The sequence below is a fragment of the Ambystoma mexicanum genome, chromosome 5q, assembly GCF_040938575.1.
Source record: "Ambystoma mexicanum isolate Mex_15411 chromosome 5q, UKY_AmexF1_1, whole genome shotgun sequence".
Classification (NCBI taxonomy): domain Eukaryota; kingdom Metazoa; phylum Chordata; class Amphibia; order Caudata; family Ambystomatidae; genus Ambystoma; species Ambystoma mexicanum.
In genome coordinates, this window is record NC_090933.1 from 304095747 (window position 1) to 304104216 (window position 8470).

Below are 8470 nucleotides of genomic sequence, written 5' to 3' on the forward strand. Positions count from 1 at the left end.
CACCAGGCCCCCACCCATGTCTCCCACCACCCCCACCCCCCCAGCAGTGCAGGGGCAGCCTCCACCAGGCCCCCACCCATGTCTCCCACCACCCCCACCCCCAGCAGTGCAGGGGCAGTCTCCACCAGGCCCCCACCCATGTCTCACACCACCCCAACCCCCCAGCACTGTGGGGCACCTGCCAGCAGGCCCCCACCCATGTCCAACTCATGTCTCCCACCACCCCCACCCCCCAGCACTATGGGGCACCTGCCAACAGGCCCCCACCCGTGTTCAACTCATGTTCCACACCACCCCCACCACCAGCACTGTGGGGCACCTGCCAGCAGGCCCCCACCCATGTCCAACTCATGTTCCCCACCACCCCCACCCCCCAGCAGTGCAGGGGCACCCACCACCAGGCCCCCACCCATGTCTCCCAGCACCCCCACCCCCCAGCCACCAGGGGCAGCATCCACCAGGCCCCCACCCATGTCGACCACCACCCCCTCCCCCCTGCAGTGCAGGGGCAGCCTCCACCAGGCCCCCACCCATGTCTCCCACCACCCCCACCCCCCCAGCCACCAGGGGCAGCGTCCACCAGGCCCCCACCCATGTCTCCCAGCACCCCCACCCCCACTCTACAGGGGCAGCCTCCACCTGGCCCCCACCCATGTCTCCCACCCCCCCACCCCCCAGCAGTGCAGGGGCAGCCTCCACCAGGCCCCCACCCATGTCTCCCACCACCCCCACCCCCAGCAGTGCAGGGGCAGCCTCCACCAGGCCCCCACCCATGTCTCCCACCACCCCCACCCCCCAGCAGTGCAGGGGCAGCCTCCACCAGGCCCCCACCCATGTCTCCCACCACCTCCACCCCCCAGCACTGTGGGGCACCTGCCAGCAGGCCCCCACCTATGTCCAACTCATGTTCCCCACCACCCCCACCCCCCAGCACTGTGGGGCACCTGCCAGCAGGCCCCCACCCATGTCCAACTCATGTTCCCCACCACCCCCACCCCCCAGCACTGTGGGGCACCTGCCAGCAGGCCCCCACCCATGTCCAACTCATGTTCCCCACCACCCCCACCCCCCCAGCAGTGCAGGGGCACCCACCACCAGGCCCCCACCCATGTCTCCCACCAGCAGTGCAGGGGCAGCCTCCACCAGGCCCCCACCCATGTCTCCCACCACCCTCACCCCCCAGCACTGTGGGGCACCTGCCAGCAGGCCCCCACCCATGTCCAACACATGTTCCCCACCACCCCACCCCCCCAGCACTGTGGGGCACCTGCCAGCAGGCCCCCACCCATGTCCAGCTCATGTTCCCCACCACCCCCACCCCCCAGCACTGTGGGGCACCTGCCAGCAGGCCCCCACCCATGTCCAACTCATGTTCCCCACCACCCCCACGACCCAGCAGTGCAGGGGCACCCACCACCAGGCCCCCACCCATGTCTCCCACCACCCCCACCCCCCAGCAGTGCAGGGCAGCCTCCACCAGGCCCCCACCCATGTCTCCCACCACCCCCACCCCCAGCACTGTGGGGCACCTGCCAGCAGGCCCCCACCCATGTCCAACTCATGTTCCCCACCACCCCACCCCCCAGCACTGTGGGGCACCTGCCAGCAGGCCCCCACCCATGTCCAACTCATGTTCCCCACCACCCCCACCCCCCAGCAGTGCAGGGGCAACCACCACCAGGCCCCCACCCATGTGTCCCCAGCACCCCCACCCCCCAGCCACCAGGGGCAGCATCCACCAGGCCCCCACCCATGTCGACCACCACCCCCACCCCCCAGCAGTGCAGGGGCAGCCTCCACCAGGCCCCCACCCATGTCTCCCAGCAAACCCACCTCCCACTCCCCAGGGGCAGCCTCCACCGGGCCCCCACCCAGGTCTCCACCCCCCACCCCCCAGCAGTGCAGGGGCAGCCTCCACCATGCCCCCACCCATGTCTCCCAGCACCCCCCTCCCCCTGCAGTGCAGGGGCAGCCTCCACCAGGCCCCCACCCATGTCTCCCACCACCCCTACCCCCCCAGCCACCAGGGGCAGCCTCCACCAGGCCCCCACCCATGTCTCCCAGCACCCCACCCCCCACTCTACACAGCCTCCACCTGGCCCCACCCATGTCTCCCAGCACCCCCACCCCCCAGCCACCAGGGGCAGCCTCCAACAGGCCCCCACCCATGTCTCCCACCACCCCCACCCCCCAGCAGTGCAGGGGCAGCCTCCACCAGGCCCCCACCCATGTCTCCCACCACCCCCCAGCAGTGCAGGGCAGCCTCCACCAGGCCCCCACCCATGTCTCCCACCACCTCCACCCCCCAGCACTGTGGGGCACGTGCCAGCAGGCCCCCACCCATGTCCAACTCATGTTCCCCACCACCCCCACCCCCCAGCACTGTGGGGCACCTGCCAGCAGGCCCCCACCCATGTCCAACTCATGTTCCCCACCACCCCCACCCCCCAGCACTGTGGGGCACCTGCCACAAGCCCCCCACCCATGTCCAACTCATGTTCCCCACCACCCCCACCCCCCAGCAGTGCAGGGGCACCCACCACCAGGCCCCCACCCATGTCTCCCACCAGCAGTGCAGGGGCAGCCTCCACCAGGCCCCCACCCATGTCTCCCACCACCCCCACCCACCAGCACTGTGGGGCACCTGCCAGCAGGCCCCCACCCATGTCCAACTCATGTTCCCACCACCCCCACCCCCCAGCACTGTGGGGTACCTGCCAGCAGGCCCCCACCCATGTCCAGCTCATGTTCCCCCCACCACCCCACCCCCCAGCACTGTGGGGCACCTGCCAGCAGGCCCCCACCCATGTCCAACTCATGTTCCCCACCACCCCCACGACCCAGCAGTGCAGGGGCACCCACCACCAGGCCCCCACCCATGTCTCCCACCACCCCCACCCCCCAGCAGTGTAGGGGCAGCCTCCACCAGGCCCCCACCCATGTCTCCCACCACCCCCACCCCCCAGCACTGTGGGGCACCTGCCAGCAGGCCCCCACCCATGTCCAACTCATGTTCCCCACCACCCCCACCCCCCAGCACTGTGGGGCACCTGCCAGCAGGCCCCCACCCATGTCCAACTCATGTTCCCCACCACCCCCACCCCCCAGCACTGTGGGGCACCTGCCAGCAGGCCCCCACCCATGTCCAACTCATGTTCCCCACCACCCCCACCCCCCAGCAGTGCAGGGGCAACCACCACCAGGCCCCCACCCATGTGTCCCAGCACCCCCACCCCCCAGCCACCAGGGGCAGCATCCACCAGGCCCCCACCCATGTCGACCACCACCCCCACCCCCCAGCAGTGCAGGGGCAGCCTCCACCAGGCCCCCACCCATGTCTCCCAGCAAACCCACCTCCCACTCCCCAGGGGCAGCCTCCACCAGGCCCCCACCCAGGTCTCCCACCCCCCACCCCCCAGCAGTGCAGGGGCAGCCTCCACCATGCCCCCACCCATGTCTCCCAGCACCCCCTCCCCCCTGCAGTGCAGGGGCAGCCTCCACCAGGCCCCCACCCATGTCTCCCACCACCCCCACCCCCCCAGCCACCAGGGGCAGCCTCCACCAGGCCCCCACCCATGTCTCCCAGCACCCCCACCCCCCACTCTACAGGAGCAGCCTCCACCTGGCCCCCACCCATGTCTCCCAGCACCCCCACCCCCCAGCCACCAGGGGCAGCCTCCACCAGGCCCCCACCCATGTCTCCCACCACCCCCACCCCCCAGCAGTGCAGGGGCAGCCTCCACCAGGCCCCCACCCATGTCTCCCACCACCCCCCAGCAGTGCAGGGGCAGCCTCCACCAGGCCCCCACCCATGTCTCCCACCACCTCCACCCCCCAGCACTGTGGGGCACCTGCCAGCAGGCCCCCACCCATGTCCAACTCATGTTCCCCACCACCCCCACCCCCCAGCACTGTGGGGCACCTGCCAGCAGGCCCCCACCCATGTCCAACTCATGTTCCCCACCACCCCCACCCCCCAGCACTGTGGGGCATCTGCCAGCAGGCCCCCACCCATGTCCAACTCATGTTCCCCACCACTCCCACCCCCCAGCAGTGCAGGGGCACCCACCACCAAGGCCCCCACCCATGTCTCCCACCAGCAGTGCAGGGGCAGCCTCCACCAGGCCCCCACCCATGTCTCCCACCACCCCCACCCACCAGCACTGTGGGGCACCTGCCAGCAGGCCCCCACCCATGTCCAACTCATGTTCCCCACCACCCCCACCCCCCAGCACTGTGGGGCACCTGCCAGCAGGCCCCCACCCATGTCCAGCTCATGTTCCCTACCACCCCCACCCCCCAGCACTGTGGGGCACCTGCCAGCAGGCCCCCACCCATGTCCAACTCATGTTCCCCACCACCCCACGACCCAGCAGTGCAGGGGCACCCACCACCAGGCCCCCACCCATGTCTCCCACCACCCCCACCCCCCAGCAGTGTAGGGGCAGCCTCCACCAGGCCCCCACCCATGTCTCCCACCACCCCCACCCCCCAGCACTGTGGGGCACCTGCCAGCAGGCCCCCACCCATGTCCAACTCATGTTCCCCACCACCCCCACCCCCAGCACTGTGGGGCACCTGCCAGCAGGCCCCACCCATGTCCAACTCATGTTCCCCACCACCCCACCCCCCAGCAGTGCAGGTGCAACCACCACCAGCCCCCCCCCATGTGTCCCAGCACCCCCACCCCCCAGCCACCAGGGGCAGCATCCACCAGGCCCCCACCCATGTCGACCACCACCCCCACCCCCCAGCAGTGCAGGGGCAGCCTCCACCAGGCCACCACCCATGTCTCCCAGCAAACCCACCCCCCACTCCCCAGGGGCAGCCTCCACCAGGCCCCCACCCAGGTCTCCCACCCCCCACCCCCAGCAGTGCAGGGGCAGCCTCCACCATGCCCCCACCCATGTCTCCCAGCACCCCCACCCCCCAGCCACCAGGGGCAGCCTCCACCAGGCCCCCACCCATGTCTCCCACCACCCCCACCCCTAGCAGTGCAGGGGCAGCCTCCACCAGGCCCCCACCCATGTCTCCACCACCCCCACCCCCCAGCAGTGCAGGGGCAGCCTCCACCAGGCCCCACCCATGTCTCCCACCACCCCCACACCCCAGCACTGTGGGGCACCTGCCAGCAGGCCCCCACCCATGTCCAACTCATGTTCCCCACCACCCCCACCCCCCAGCACTGTGGGGCACCTGCCAGCAGGCCCCACCCATGTCCAACTCATGTTCCCCACCACCCCCACCCCCCAGCAGTGCAGGGCACCCACCACCAGGCCCCCACCCATGTCTCCCAGCACCCCCACCCCCAGCCCCAGGGGCAGCATCCACCAGGCCCTCACCCATGTCGACCAGCACCCCCACCCCCCAGCAGTGCAGGGGCAGCCTCCACCAGGCCCCACCCATGTCTCCCACCACCCCCACCCCCCAGCACTGTGGGGGCACCTGCCAGCAGGCCCCCACCCATGTCCAACTCATGTTCCCCACCACCCCACCCCCAGCACTGTGGGCACCTGCCAGCAGTCCCCCACCAATGTCTCCCACCACCCCCACCCCGCAGCAGTGCAGGGGCACCCACCACCAGGCCCCCAACCATGTCTCCCACCACCCCCACCCCCCAGCACTGTGGGGCACCTGCCAGCAGGCCCCACCCATGTCCAACTCATGTTCCCCACCACCCCCACCCCCCAGCAGTGCAGGGGCAGCCACCACCAGGCCCCCACCCATGTCTCCCACCACCCCCACCCCCCAGTCACCAGGGGCAGCCTCCACCAGGCCCCCACCCATGTCTCCCACCACACCCACCCCCCAGCAGTGCAGGGGCAGCCTCCACCAGGCCCCACCCATGTCTCCCACCACCCCCACCCCCAGCAGTGCAGGGGCAGCCTCCACCAGGCCCCCACCCATGTCTCACCACCCCCACCCCCCAGCACTGTGGGGCACCTGCCAGCAGGCCCCCACCCATGTCCAACTCATGTCTCCCACCGGCCCCACCCCCCGCACTGTGGGGCACCTGCCAGCAGGCCCCACCCATGTCCAACGCAGTTCCCACCACCCCCACCCCCCAGCAGTGCAGGGGCAGCCACCACCAGGCCCCACCATGTCTCCCAGCACCCCACCCCCCAGTCACCAGGGGCAGCCTCCACCAGGCCCCCACCCAGGTCTCCCACCACCCCCACCCCCCAGCAGTGCAGGGGCAGCCTCCACCAGGCCCCCACCCACTGTCTCCCACCACCCCCACCCCCCAGCAGTGCAGGGGCAGCCTCCACCAGGCCCCCACCCATGTCTCCCACCACCCCCACCCCAGCACTGTGGGGCACCTGCCAGCAGGCCCCCACCCATGTCCAACTCATGTCTCCCACCACCCCCACCCCCCAGCACTGTGGGGCACCTGCCAGCAGGCCCCCACCCATGTCCAACTCATGCTCCCCACCACCCCCACCCCCAGCACTGTGGGGCACCTGCCAGCAGGCCCCACCCATGTCCAACGCATGTTCCCCACCACCCCCACCCCCCAGCAGTGCAGGGGCAGCCACCACCAGGCCCCACCCATGTCTCCCAGCACCCCCACCCCCCAGTCACCAGGGGCAGCCTCCACCAGGCCCCCACCCATGTCTCCCACCACCCCCACCCCCCAGCAGTGCAGGGGCAGCCTCCACCAGGCCCCCACCCATGTCGACCACCACCCCCACCCCCAGCAGTGCAGGGGCAGTCTCCACCAGGCCCCCCACCCATGTCTCACCCACCCCAACCCCCCAGCACTGTGGGGCACCTGCCAGCAGGCCCCCACCCATGTCCAACTCATGTCTCCCACCACCCCCACCCCCCAGCACTGTGGGGCACCTGCCAACAGGCCCCCACCCGTGTCCAACTCATGTTCCACACCACCCCCACCCCCAGCACTGTGGGGCACCTGCCAGCAGGCCCCCACCCATGTCCAACTCATGTTCCCCGCCACCCCCACCCCCCAGCAGTGCAGGGGCACCATCACCAGGCCCCACCCATGTCTCCCAGCACCCCCACCCCCCAGCCACCAGGGGCAGCCTCCACCAGGCCCCCACCCATGTCTCCCACCCCCACCCCCCAGCCACCAGGGGCAGCGTCCACCAGGCCCCCACCCATGTCTCCCAGCACCCCCACCCCCACTCTACAGGGGCAGCCTCCACCTGGCCCCCACCCATGTCTCCCACCCCCCCACCCCCAGCAGTGCAGGGGCAGCCTCCACCAGGCCCCACCCATGTCTCCCACCACCCTCACCCCCCAGCAGTGCAGGGGCAGCCTCCACCAGGCCCCCACCCATGTCTCCCACCACCCCCACCCCCAGCAGTGCAGGGGCAGCCTCCACCAGGCCCCCACCCATGTCTCCCACCACCTCCACCCCCCAGCACTGTGGGGCACCTGCCAGCAGGCCCCCACCTATGTCCAACTCATGTTCCCCACCACCCCACCCCCCAGCACTGTGGGGCACCTGCCAGCAGGCCCCCACCCATGTCCAACTCATGTTCCCCACCACCCCCACCCCCCAGCACTGTGGGGCACCTGCCAGCAGGCCCCCACCCATGTCCAACTCATGTTCCCCACCACCCCCACCCCCCAGCAGTGCAGGGGCACCCACCACCAGGCCCCCACCCATGTCTCCCACCAGCAATGCAGGGGCAGCCTCCACCAGGCCCCCACCCATGTCTCCCACCACCCCCACCCCCCAGCACTGTGGGGCACCTGCCAGCAGGCCCCCACCCATGTCCAACACATGTTCCCCACCACCCCCACCCCCCAGCACTGTGGGGCACCTGCCAGCAGGCCCCCACCATGTCCAGCTCATGTTCCCCACCACCCCCACCCCCCAGCACTGTGGGGCACCTGCCAGCAGGCCCCCACCCATGTCCAACTCATGTTCCCCACCACCCCCACGACCCAGCAGTGCAGGGGCACCCACCACCAGGCCCCCACCCATGTCTCCCACCACCCCCACCCCCCAGCAGTGCAGGGGCAGCCTCCACCAGGCCCCCACCCATGTCTCCCACCACCCCACCCCCCAGCACTGTGGGGCACCTGCCAGCAGGCCCCCACCCATGTCCAACTCATGTTCCCCACCACCCCCACCCCCCCAGCAATGTGGGGCACCTGCCAGCAGGCCCCCACCCATGTCCAACTCATGTTCCCCACCACCCCACCCCCAGCAGTGCAGGGGCAACCCCCCAGGCCCCCACCCATGTGTCCCAGCACCCCCACCCCCCAGCCACCAGGGGCAGCATCCCCAGGCCCCCACCCATGTCGACCACCACCCCCACCCCCCAGCAGTGCAGGGGCAGCCTCCACCAGGCCCCCACCCATGTCTCCCAGCAAACCCACCTCCCACTCCCCAGGGGCAGCCTCCACCAGGCCCCACCCAGGTCTCCCACCCCCCACCCCCCAGCAGTGCAGGGGCAGCCTCCACCATGCCCCCACCCATGTCTCCCAGCACCCCCTC